Source organism: Alexandromys fortis, unplaced genomic scaffold (genome assembly GCF_014885135.2).
Source record: "Alexandromys fortis isolate MF-2015 unplaced genomic scaffold, M_Fortis_MF-2015_v1.1 scaffold_19, whole genome shotgun sequence".
Taxonomy (NCBI): Eukaryota; Metazoa; Chordata; class Mammalia; order Rodentia; family Cricetidae; genus Alexandromys; species Alexandromys fortis.
The window spans coordinates 16,267,104-16,280,435 of NW_026067890.1; the positions used below are offsets into that span (position 1 = coordinate 16,267,104).

The 13,332-nt window shown below is 40.9% G+C and overlaps 1 long non-coding RNA gene across 5 annotated transcripts in view; it reads right to left on the reverse strand.

Moving 5' to 3' along the window:
- Positions 1-11,872: 11,872 nt before the first annotated feature.
- The window catches only part of LOC126511917 (uncharacterized), a 92,171-nt gene continuing 90,711 nt past the window's right edge, over positions 11,873-13,332 (reverse strand). For 2 of the 5 annotated variants that reach the window (XR_007594867.1, XR_007594831.1), the window contains one exon: positions 11,876-12,964. This is a non-coding gene — a long non-coding RNA (uncharacterized lncRNA). Of the gene's footprint in view, positions 12,965-13,332 lie in introns of all 5 variants that reach the window. The other 3 variants (XR_007594888.1, XR_007594892.1, XR_007594839.1) reach the window with 3 other exon arrangements.

The window sequence follows — 13,332 nt, forward strand, 5'->3', positions numbered from 1 at the left end:
TGCTGTGATTAAAGGTGTGTACCACTACCTGACTCTCTTCCTTCTTAATGTTATGATTTCTGTTCTGCTTGTTTGCTTTTCTCACAGGGTCATTGTGAGGTTTAATAACACACAAGGAAGTATTTTCATTTCATACAGTCCTTTGGTATTGTTTTGTGATTATAACAGTAACCTCTGTGATAATTTGGAATGAGGATCAAGGATGACATCATAAAAGGAAATCTAGCAATGATTTACTCGTTTCTTCCCATCTCCTCTGTACAGAAAACAGTAGAAACAGTGAATCTGTGCTGTTTGGTTTGACTGTAAGCATTAGCTGTGATTTCATATTATTTCCACCATTGTCAAGGCTTCTCTGAGTATACACACAACTATGTGGAAATAGCATATACTCTGGGGATTATTAGTCATAAATTTTATTGGGTCCTTCAAACTCTGCTTTTTTTTTTCATCTAATATAGAATGTAGATGTAGCTCTTCTTGGTCTCTTTAGCTTCCCTAACAATCTTCAGCATCCACTTTCTCACAGTGGTTGGATCTGTTTTCTGAAGTCAAGGGCAGTCTGAAGCTTCTAGAGCAACGAAGACCATAGTAGCTCAAGACTGTAGGGACAGGTGTACAGCTTTTCCTGTTACCGAGCATTTAATTTGTGACATTTCTTATGATGTTTTTATGTGTCTGTGCATATTCATGTGTGTGCATGTGTACACATATGTGTGCCTTTTGTGTGTATCTGTGTGGAGGGAACAGAACAACCTCAACTGTCATTCCTTAGGCATCATCCAGCCTTTTGTTTGTTTGCTTTTTGAGATGAGATCTTTCAGGCCTGGAACTTGATAAGTAAGCTAGGCCAGCTAAACCAGTGAGTCTCAGAGATCTGCATATCTCTGCCTCCCCAGTATTGGGGTTACAGGTGCACAGCACCACGCCTGGCTTTTTTAAACTTATGGTTTCTGAGGTCCAAATGGAGATTCCCATGTCTACACAGTAAGTACTTTATTCCCCAAACTTTCCATGGCCTTCACCATTATGTACTAAACATTAGTTAACTATGTTTGATGCAATACAGATACAAAGCCAATCTAGATCATACCCAATTAGATACATGTCAGGATTCCAAGAATGGACATTTGAGGGTTAGGTTTGCACCTCAGGATGACATGGAAGTTTACACATGCTTTCCAGGTATCTCAATTTGGTTTACTATTGCTATGATGGAACACCACCATCAAAAGCAAATTGGGGAGGAATGGTTTATTTGGCTTATACTTCCACACTGTAGTCCATCACTGAAGGAAGTCAGGATAGGAACTCAAACAGGGCAGGAACCTGGAGGCAGGAGCTGATGTAGAGGCCATAAAAGGATGCTGCTTACTGGCTTGTCCCCAGGGCTTTCTCAGTTTGCTTTCTTATTGAACCCACGACCATCAGCCAAAGGATGATCCGACCAATAATGAGATGAGCCCTCCCCATCTGTCACTAATTAATAAAATGTCCTGCAGGCTTGCTTATAGCATAGTCTTATGGAGACATTTTCTCAGTTGGGGTTTCCTTCTTTCATATGACTCTAGCTTGTATCAACTTAATGCAAAATTAGCCAGCACACCAGGTGAACACTGTTGGCTCCAATGATCTTAACACAAAATCTATTCAGAACTGAGATGCCTGTTTCTTGCTGTAGGGTCATTGCCTTCACTTGGGTACTAATAGGATTTGAATTAGTTATGTTAAAAATCAAAACGAAGTAGGCTTTTCTCTCCTGAGCTCATAAGTTTGACAGAATAGGCCATTTTTTCCCCTCATATTTCTCGCTTTCCATCGTATCCCATCTTGCATAACATACTACAAGTTATCACATCCCATGTGCTCTTCCTTCCCTGGAATCAATAGGATGCATAACTTCCTAGGACCCATGACCAGCATTGGCTCCCACCCAGTGGGAACAACTGAGGAAGGTCTGTGCCATGTGTGGGAAACGCTGCAGATTTGTGATGAGTAAGATTGCCAGCCTCCTCCCACAATTATCCTTTCTTCCCATATCAACTGTCCCTGCAGGGGTTAGTAATGTGGTTTCATGGTAGAGTACTGATGTGCCGCCATAGACTTAGAATTGAAATATCTCTTCCAGCGGGGAGGTAGTACACTCAGGAAACTCATGAAAACATACGTCACAAGTCTGGGAAAGCTGAAGCTTACAAGGTGCACAAGCCCCCTCTTCCCAAAGTTATAAAAGCAGGGAACAAATGCTGGGTGGGGGTGGGGGGAAAGTGGAGGGTGCAGATTCCCTACCTAGATGAGGTGCCAGGAAGAGACATTCTGAACCTGTAGTGTTGCCCGTGTGCCCTTGAGAGAGCTGGAGGGGTATGACATTTCGGAGTCTTCACCTGTGCTGGGTTGAGCTCTCCAGTGATGACTTTGAGTCATCCCTACTCCTGTACTTAATTCCAAGAAAATCACTCGTTCTTCAAGTCAGACTTTGAAGAGAGAGTTTCTTAGATCTGTTATTGGTTCCCTAGCTGGGGTAAAATAGATGCTTGCTTATGTCTGTCGGGAAAATTCTCATCCAAGATGTATTTGCTTGAGGCCCTGAGTTCAATCCCTGGCACCACAAAAGAACATAAGACAAAAAACAATTATTTCCACCATTATTGCACTGTGTAACCCCCGAGTGCATGCTTCTGGCTCCAGGATCACACTATCTACTGCCTTTTCTTTGTGGATATCAGAGTATCCTTGAGAAGGACCACTTTTGGCTCAAAAGCAAAGATGAGAAGAGATGATCCTGTCCCTCTCCTTCTCCAACTACAACAGGACCACCATACTTCCCAAGGGACACTCTTAAATAACCAGCGCCAACTACAGATTAGAGCAGCATTTTGCTGTTTAATCGCTTCACGCTCAGTATTGTACTAATAGCAAGTGGGGGGAAAAAAGCATCCAAAGGCATTGAACACCACAAAAGCCAGACAATTTCACTAAACTGGAACCTAGGCATGTTTCTCTTGATTATGAAGCAAGATTTTGTGCAAGGGGTTTTAGTTTCATTGCTGAAGTGATGTTGCAAGATCATCAACCTTTAAATAACACTCCAATCACCATTTCAACCTAGTTCGGGACCAGTGGATGCTCAAGATGAAGCACAAAGTGCAAGTCTGTTTCTGCAGAGTGACTGCAGATGCTAATTCAGATTTATGGCAATTTAGGGAAGTGCAGTAGAGCAGCTGGGAGGCCACTGGGCTCTGAGAGGACACTTACTAAGGAAGTTGCATACGATAATGTTTATATACTGTAGTTTCTATCATTCTTGTTCTCCCCCACTCTTTTTCCCCTTCCTTTCATTCCTATTTTTGTTTTTTGAAACAGGTTTCTATGTAGCCCAGGAAGTAGTAAAATGTGCTATGTACCATAAGTTAGCCTTGAACCCCATATCCTCTGTCCCCCTCTCAAGTACTGGGTTACAAATGTGTGCGCCATTCCTGGATTTTTTTTATCTTTCTTTCTGGTGTTTTTTTAAATGATATTTACTGTTTAAAAGCACTTCACAAACACTTACTATTTCTTGCCCATTATAACTCTAGGAGGGATATTTATTTATTTATTTATTAATTAAAGATTTCTGTCTCTTCCCCACCGCCGCCTCCCCTTTCCCTCCCCCTCCCCCAGTCAAGTCCCCCTCCCTCTTCAGCCCAAAGAGCAATCAGGGTTCTCTGCCCTGTGGGAAGTCCAAGGACCACCCACCTCCATCCAGGTCTAGTAAGGTGAGCATCCAAACTGCCTAGGCTTCCACGAAACCAATAGGTACAGTAGGATCAAAAACCCATTGCCATTGTTCTTGAGGTCTCAGTAGTGGGAGGGTTTTTTTGAAAAATTGTTTCTTGCACAGGAGTTGAATAATTTGCCTGGACTCTTCACACTAACATCAGATCTGGGCTCAATTCACTCATCTATCTATCTCTCTATATATAAATATATGAAATCATTTTATTCCCATGTCTGATGTCTTCTAATTTATACAGTATTAACTTTTTTTGCAGTAGGAATTATGGGAAAAAAATCACTAACTAGCTCAATGTCATTGCTTTAATAGCAAACGTGTGACAACTTTTGTTTTTTTTTAATTTTATGAATTTGTACTTTTATTTCCATGCCCTCTTCAAAGTGATGTCTCAGGATTACATTTCAACATAAGGTACTTCCTCAAACTGGTGAAATGGGACCACTCTGACTTCTCTGGATGACTGAGGCATGGAAATTGGAGCACAGACCTCCTGTGCCTAAATAGAATGAAAAAAAAAAAAAAAGATTCGTCATGCACTGATAATTACAGCACAAAAGAAATGTGACTGTATTTAAAGCTCCATTTTTCTCTTTAAGCTCCGAAGCTCCCTAACCTCTTATAAAAGTCCATTTATCTGGTATTAAAAGCTTCATCCCCTGCACCAAACCCCACTCTCTGACCTGAAGCATATAATGGCAAGTTCTAAGAAAATGATGCAGCCGCTGCCACCGCGGAAGCCTTTGTTGTTCTCACTTATCCTTGCACGCAGACATCTCTGAAAAGAGAGGCAGGTGCTATTTGATAAAAAGAAAAAAAATCTGGTAAATGTGGATAGCAGTCTGAACATATTTAACCCTCCCTTCCGCCCCACTTTTTTTTTTTTTTTTTTTGCAAAGGTGATGTTAGATAAGTTTGGACTCTTGGAACATCCTACTACAATTCAGCATCCTTCTTCCTTCTGCATTGACTGATTCTGATATTCTAAAGCTGTGCTCAGTTATTAATTCACATATGTTGTTAAGATGCAGAAATCCCAGTACATGACCAGACAATGGTTTTAGGGAGGACTCTGGAGTTAGAATGGAGGCTGTGCTCGACTCTTCCCATTTCTTATTATCTGGAGAGGTTCTCTGGAGTCCCTTCTTTGCAGACACAGCAAATTCATTGGCAGGATTAAACAGTTTGGAACTGGATTGCAGATGAAAGCGGTGCTGCCTGAATATCAATGCCAGCCACAAATCAGCACCAGCAATTGTTCCATCATTAGCGGAGCCTGAGAACAGGAGCGGTCCTAATATTAAGCCTGCTGGCACTCTCCTTGGATTTGTTTGCCTAGATTGCATCCCGTTACATTTGCAATCTGCTCTGTGTTATCGGCACACAGACTGACAGACTTTTAAATTCACATTTAGAAAATCTGAAAGCAGTTTGGAAAGAAAAAAAAAAACCCAACCCATCCCCACTACCGGAAAGAGTAATGTATCAGCAACATCAATTTACACTACCAATAAACAATATTTAGCCACTGGGAGCAAATAATATGATCCATTTAATTTTAGGCATCTAGAAAAATGAAACCTGTATTCTGTTTGGTTTATACATGTGGAGCTGGCTCTTTCTATCATGTTTCTTTTAAATGGCTAGGCTATTATATGAGCTCCCACCTATACCCAGAGGAATAAAAAGGGGTTAATATTTCCCAGGGCTTTGGTCCGCTGAGAGGAAAGGTACTGTGGGATTCAAAGGCCATTAAAATTATATGCATGGCAAATGCTGTTATCATTCAGTTCAGACGCATGAAGCAGCTATCTGCGTGCACAGTAAAAATAATAATGAGAATGAATTCCTGTTTAATGACTATTTATCATGTGCTGGCCATGTGTGAGCTACTTTACATTGGCTTTTGCTTTTAATCCCTGTAATGTTGTGATTATCTCTGTTTTACATGTACTTGGAGAGGTAGGTGACTTGTGTAAGACCACACAGCTCGGGGTCACGGATCTAAACTAATGCCCACCCGTCTCCAAAGCCTGTGCTCTTCACTGTGGTGTGATTTGAAGGCTACTGCCAGGGTCACATTTTCTGAAGCCTCCTCAAATATTCTGTGTCTCGAATCCCATGCACTTGCTTCTGATTGGTCATTTCTTGCCTAGCAAGAAAGCTCTAGGTATGGACTCCTCGTTAGTCTCTGTAACCGAGTCTGTGCCTTGTTATAAAACCAAACCAAACAAAGCCAAACATACCTTAACACTTTTGGGTTCTCATTAAACAGACATTCTTTTGCATTGTCTTTTCATTTTTAAGATGGGATCTCACTTCATAATCCTTAATGTCCTGGAGCTAACTCTGTATTTCAGGCTGGGTTGAACGTCTGTCAATCTTCTTGAGTCTCACAGTTTGCCACCATGTTCAGATTTTTTAAAAAAGGGAGCGAGCGAGAGTTCAAAAGACCTTACCACTATGATCCAAGTCCTGTGGACTGTAGAAAGAATGTAAAATTAACATTCTGCTTTCTTCCATTCTAGCAAACTGGACAGTCAGCAAAAGATGAATTGAGTTATTGTTTTCATTTGGCTCAACACCTATTAGTACGAAAGACATTCGGGCCTTTTTCTTGTTGATTAGGGATGAGGTGAGTTTGACATAGTAGTTACCATCAGAAAGTTCACAATGAAGAGAAATACATCTCCTATCGCTGTTCAAACCAAGCTGGCCTTAAATACTAGGGGCAGAATTCATCATGTTTTAAAATTGGTATTACAGGAAATACTTGTATGTTGGAAATAAAATAATTTGACTCAAAAAAATTCCTGCATTCTTGAGTTAAAGTCCACTTTGCAGATGAAGGTCTTAAAAATTTAATACATAGGTTTCCATGCCAGCAATGAATTCTTCCTGATAATGAGTGGTGTGAGCATGAACAAGCTATTTAACCCCTATGAGCCTCCACTTCCTCATAAGGAAGGCTTGACAGTAACTCCTGTTCCAAAGAGCTGGAAGGAAAAAGAAAGGCAAGCTTAATGCCATGCCTGCAGATGTTCCTGGCATAGAGCTGCAGGTGTTGGCTTCATCCTACCTCTTTTTACAAACCCTGTTTTTCCTCTTTCTAAAGAAAGGAAAGATATATCTCAGTAATCATCATTATGAGACAGAACACATTTCGAGGCTATCTCTATAGGATATAATTATACCTTATTTTTTTTGTGCTATTTAGGATAAGTAGTGCTTAGCCCTAATTTCAATTTCAATGAGAAATAGGAGTTGTTGCGAGGCAAAGGGTTACCTTCCACGTCTGCCCATCTTCATGGGAAGTGTGGGACACTCGGGGGCTCTGCTTATTATTTTCTTATTCTTTGCATTGAGCATGGAACTTAACAGTTGCTAGGGACCCATTTTGCATTGAACTTCAAGTAGGCTTCTTTTGTACATCAACTTGCAATTCCTCTAACAGTCTGTGAGTGAAAATTGAAGAAATTAGAGTGTCAAGTAGGAGCCAACATTTCCTCTTTTCATAGGTCTTAGATTCTCATTGTGTTAATAAGGACCCCTTTACTCATGGTCCCTTCATCTTTCCAGGTGTTTCTACCAAAAACACTTTAAATGCTTATTCCCTTTGTGGGACCTATTTCTCAGCTGACCAGAATTAATACAATTGATACCAAGTGTGTTTTGCTGAGTCAGATACTGAGCTGGAGCTTGGAGCCTGGCTTATTCATACCCAACAAGGTACAGATAATCCCTGACTCAAGACCTCGGTCTGGTTGCTGCTTACCACTCCAGAGGGGACATGTTAGAAACACTGGTGGGAAACACACTTGCAGGTGGGTGTGCAGAATCAGGTATTTTAACGATACTGGATGGGGAGCAGAAGTCCTGCTGAGCTGGCTGATGATAATGGGAAATCAAGTGCAGGTCATTAACAAATAAATGCCAAGCTTGAGAGGCAGAGTACCTGTTCGGTAGTTGTTTATAAAGAGGCTCTTATCTCTTGTGGTGGAATAGACTATCCAACCTGATAAACAGAGTTCCAAACACCCTTGTCAGGAAACTGAGACCTTGAAACATGAGATGCAGATGTTTGATTATGTTCCTCTTGAAGATTTAGGTCTTTAATCACCATGACTATTAAAGGTTTGCAGATGTGGTCCAGTCCTCCGCTGTAAGAGTTGCCAGTCTGTAAGTACAATATATCATCTTTACAAGTTTCAGTAACCTGGCACTTTTGTGAAGGTTTTAGATAGTCACACAGTGTCTAATGTGAATAGGGATACAGTAGAGTACATCCCATAGTCAAAATGTGTTTTGCATCCCTGCCAAAGGACAGCAAGTGTGGCCACTGTTGGCCTGTATTTTTGTTTGTTTTGTTTTTTGCTGCTATTGTTTCTTTCTTTCTTTCTTTCTTTCTTTCTTTCTTTCTTTCTTTCTTTCCTTCCTTCCTTCCTTCCTTCCTTCCTTCCTTCCTTCCTTCCTTCCTTCCTTCCTTCCTTCCTTTTTTTTGAGACAGGGTTTTGTGTATTCCTGGCTGTCCTAGAACTTGCTCTATATACCAGGCTAGCCTTGAACTCAGAGATCCTTCTGCTTCTGCCTCTTGAGGGCTGAGATTAAAAGCATGGACCACCACTGTCTGGCTCTCTCCTTTGGTCTTACAGGCAATGTCCTCTGCATCTTAGACTTCAGCTTCAATACACTGTAGTACAATGAATAAAAACCCAGAGACAAAAATTGGGGTTCAACATGAAGGTCAGAAAAGCAAAACAGCAAGCCACTGGCTCTTACCTCTACATCAGTCTGAAATGGTGATCCTGCCTCCAGGAATCTCAGAATGAGATTGTGACTGAGAACTGTCTCCTCCTGTTTTATAATCCTTTGTAGTGCTGAGATTAAAGGCATGCACCATCTCCCGGTTTCTAAAATAAACTAGTGGCTACTGGGATTAAAGGTGTGTGTCCTTACTGCTTGGTCTGTAAGATTGATCAGTGCAGCTGTTTTACTCTCTGAACTTCAGGCAAGCTTTATTTATTAAAATACAAATGAAATATCACTACAGTACAGTGACCTTGTCCCAAGTAAAGGTGGAACATTTGCAGTCTAGAAAAAACTCTGAAACAGTATGGGACACTGTGTGGCCAAAGTTCTTGTGTGATCCAGGGGTGTTGGTGATGTTCCTGCAGCTTGTAGTTTAAGGAAACTTCCAATAGGTAACACTCAAGGAAGACCTCTGGGATTCTGGAGAGTTAACGTCTTCTCTGCCAAGCAGATCCTGAGCAGGAATGAATCCTATTAGAGATAGAACTCTTGGCTGTGAAGTATCAATCAAGGCATCATTATGAGTTAATTTCTGCTTTACTGGTCAAGTGGAATTACCCTTAAACATAGATAGGACTAGCTGAAATCTATCTTTAAATAGAAATGAAACCCAGATATGACAACAGCCGAGTACACCTGAAAGTTGGACGATCTGCTATCCCAGATCCCATTATCAGTCCCATTTATCCCAATTACCAGTTGCACTCGTGATGTTCCCAAAGTATTCACTGGCATATGCCTGAGGATGTCCTGTTCAATCACAGAAAGAGAAAGAAACCTAAGTGTTGGGGAAAATTATTTTAAGGTGTGTTACTTTTATTTTTGTTGCGTTTGTTTAACTCTGTGAATCTGTGTTACTGTGCTTGTCTAAAACATCTGGTGGTCTAATAAAGAGCTAAATGGCCAATAGCGAGGCAGGAGAGAGGAATGGGGTGGGGTCTGATATACACTGAGGACACATATGAGGAAAAATCTGAAGAAAAATCTCGTTCCCCAAAGAGAAAGAAAGAAAGTACTTCAGGGGCCAGCCACCCGGTCACTCAGTCACATAGCAAGGCACGGAGTAAGAAGGAAACAAGAGGTATATAGGAGCAGAGAAAGATAAAAACCCTGAGGCCAAAGGTAGATGGGATAATTTAAGAAAAGTTGACAAGAAAAAAGCCAACCTATAGCTAGGCACTCATAACTAAGAATAAACCTCTGCGTGTAATTTATATATATTTTGAAGTTGGGAGGTGACCTCCACCCTCAAAAGTACAAAAAGAAAAAGAGTAAAAGAGCAAAAACATCCACAATACCTAAGTATGGCTGATGGCTAGGTTGTCTCTGTGTGCTAAATCGAAAGTCATAGTAAGACTATTCATGTCAGTTACAGCTCATTGATAATATTTTGACTATAAAACTCAACCTTTCAAAAATTAAATGTTGTTTTCTTGAAGATTTTTAGTAATGAAAGAATTTTAAAAATTTAGTAACCTTAAAAATTATGTAGGTTATAGTTATACCCGCATGCTTTCCCTCTCTGACCACTTAATTTAGGATAATAAAGTTCTTAGAGCTTTACTTAAACATTTCCATCTGCCCAGCAACTGGAGTCCATCTGGAATAATGTATTTTTATCAAGTTGTATGCGTAATAACTCAGACCAGGTTCCTTCTTCTAAAGGGAAAATTATTGTATTTCCTAGGCTTCACACATGAGCAAACTGATCCATAGCTGTGCAGTGAACAATAGTGGTATTTGACTGCACTCTTAAGTGAAAGTCTTAGAAATTATATAGCTGAATATTTTGCATGATTATTGCTGGGTTTATTTTTTTTTGGATTTCTACTTAGAAAGGTCTTCTTTCTTTACTTTTTACCTATTCTAAACAGTAAAAGGACAGTTGTGTTGAACAGGGTGGGTGAACACTCTCTAAAGGGCCATGGGTGTGCTGCCAAGAACACCTCTCAAGGTGGATTCACGAGCTGAAATCATCACAGCCTCCTTCAAAGGACCGTGTCTCTGGTTAGAGAGGAGCACCTCACACCAGGGGGTCCAGGATGACTGGGTCATGCTGAATGCAGTTTCACTAATTTCTATCCAGATTAAAATGTGTATCCAAACCAGGAATCTCAGTGGCTGTGCTGTGCTTGGCTACTTCCTCCTGTCTGAACGCTGAGGCCTTTGGAAGGCATGTAACTGGCTTGTGTCTTAGTTTCTCTATTTGAGAATCTAAGCAGATTCAGTAGGTTATGTATATTTTCTTCTAATTCTGATTTTAATTTCTAGAGAGTTTTTTTTTTTAAACTCAGTTAAAGCTCACTGAAATGAGTATTGGTGGGTCCAAAGGACCTCCTTTCAAGCATTTTCTTCATTACATACAGCAATATATACATTGTGAGTCGTCTATTAGTTATATTTTCATTTCTCCTTTGTTATTCTCCCTCCAACAAAGTGGCCCTGAAATGTCCCATTGTAAAGTATAAGGTTTTTTCTTCTGGCAGATGTTGAGAGATAGTGATCAAGTCAATTATCTAGGTAGAGAACATGTGCCATCATGTATGTGGCATATCACATGGAAACTCTTGAGATAGGATTGAACAGGATACCGATATGAGACACTGTTTTCGATACTCCGCCCAGCTACTGATAACTGTTGGCCTGTCCAAATTTTTCCCCAAGTGTCTATTCAACCCATTTACATCTCCAAATATCTTCAGGTAAAAAAAATCATTAATTCATCATATGTTTATGAGGTACTGTTTCCTGGTATTTGCCTAAAACCTGTGTCTTACTTGGGGTTTCTGTTGCTGAGATGAAATACCATAGCCAAAAGGCAACTTGGGAAGGAAAGGGTTTATTTCACTCATAGATCCACATAAAAGTTCACCACTGAAAGTCAGGACAGGAGCTCAAACAGGGCAGGAACTTGGAGGCAGGAGCTGAGCAGAGGCCATGGATGGGGGCTGCTTACTGGTTTGTTCTCCATGACTTACCCAGTCTGCTTTCTTATAGAACCCAGGAGCATCATCCCAGGCACCACCCACAATGGGCGGTCATTTTCTTAATTCCTAGTTAAAATGCTTATAGACATGCCCACAGTCTGATCTTATGGTGGTAATTTCTCAGGTAAGGTTTCTTCCCCTCAGATGACTCTTGCTTGTGTCAAGTTGACATGATGCTAGCCAGTACAACCGGCCTATTCAGTTCATCTTCATGTTTTTCTGTCTTCAGAATAGCCACTGATTTGGCTATTTTAAAAATTCTCCCCCACTGCTGTTAAATCAACTTCTTTTGAAAATAAACCATGGAAGAAATAAAAACCCTTCTGAGGACTGGTGCTCAGAAGTCTTGAGAAATCAGAGCAGTGCTGGCCCAACCCTCAGGGGCGCATGAATGAGAAGGAATGCTGTGGTTCATAATGCCTCCAAGAGTGCCTTCCCTGGATGAAGCTCTTAGTAGATGCTTGCTGAATACACCAAGAGACTAACTTAGACCAGAACATTTATTTTTAAAGCCCGCTGCTGATAGTGATCCTCAAACAACTATAGTATTGCCAGCATTTTCCAGCTAACACACACAAACATGCCTCTCACTTCATTTGGAAGATCGTGTCATGTCTAGCAACAGTACTGTGGGTTAATATCCGGAACCACTTCGTTGGTTACAAGGCACAGAAGATAATATAGTTAGCACAGTCTGAGTGCTTGTTTTTGAGAGAGAGAGAGAGAGAGAGAGAGACAGACAGACAGACAGACATTTTCATTCCATTTGTTCTGTTTATTTGTTCCTCAGAACAGTATTCCCGTCTTGGCTCCTAAGCAGAAACTTTGCTTGTTAGGCTTATTTCCCAGTTGATTCCATCCTCTGACTTCCCGTTGTCACATTTTTTATTCCAGCCAATCAACTGTATCTGTGGTTTTAAAGCACGTGCCAATGGAGCAGATATCAGGCAGAAAATGCATATATACACCCCAAAGCCCTGTGTTAAAATCAGTAAGATTGTGCAAGGCAGGAACCCCAGAAAGCACTCAAACAGAAGCAAATCGTCAGAAATGAGTTCATTCCATGAAGCGTCAGAGCCTCCGTAAGCCACTCCTTATCTCTTTCGGCCAGTGGGCAGCTTCTAATTGGTCAGAGCCCAAGGAAAGGGAAACAAATGCAAGGAAACCTTGCCGCCTGGCTTTAGACATCAGCAAGATAGCCAGCCCTATCGTACATCAACGGACAGCCTTCCAGTTGACAACAGGAAAAGCGTGACTCAGCTCATACAAAGGGGAAGTCCTGGGCTGGCGCACACAGTGGCGTTGTCCTTTTATTGCTTTGCTCAGACATCTTATGTGAAGATATGCAGGACCGAGGACTCAGCATTCTCCGCTGGGACAGTGCACTCAGCATCTAAGGTAGGAGCAGAGCAGAGGAAACAGCAGGAGTGCTTTATGTAGCAATGGGAACAGGAAATACACAGCAGTGAGACAGAAGTAATAATAACAATAGCAAAACAAACAAAACAAAACAAAACCCAAAACACCCTCCTTTGAACGACAGAGTCTGGAGAAAAATTAAAAAAATAACTAATTTGTGAAACAGTTATTTTTTTCCTCCTATATTTATGCATTTAGAATTCCCTCCATAGAAGAGACAGTGGTATCAACCTGCTTATTGATACGGGTCATTCCCTGGTATGTCACTAAACACCATCTACATGCGATCCACACATCATTGTCATCGGAGTTTTGGAAGGATTTTTATTTGAGACTTATAAA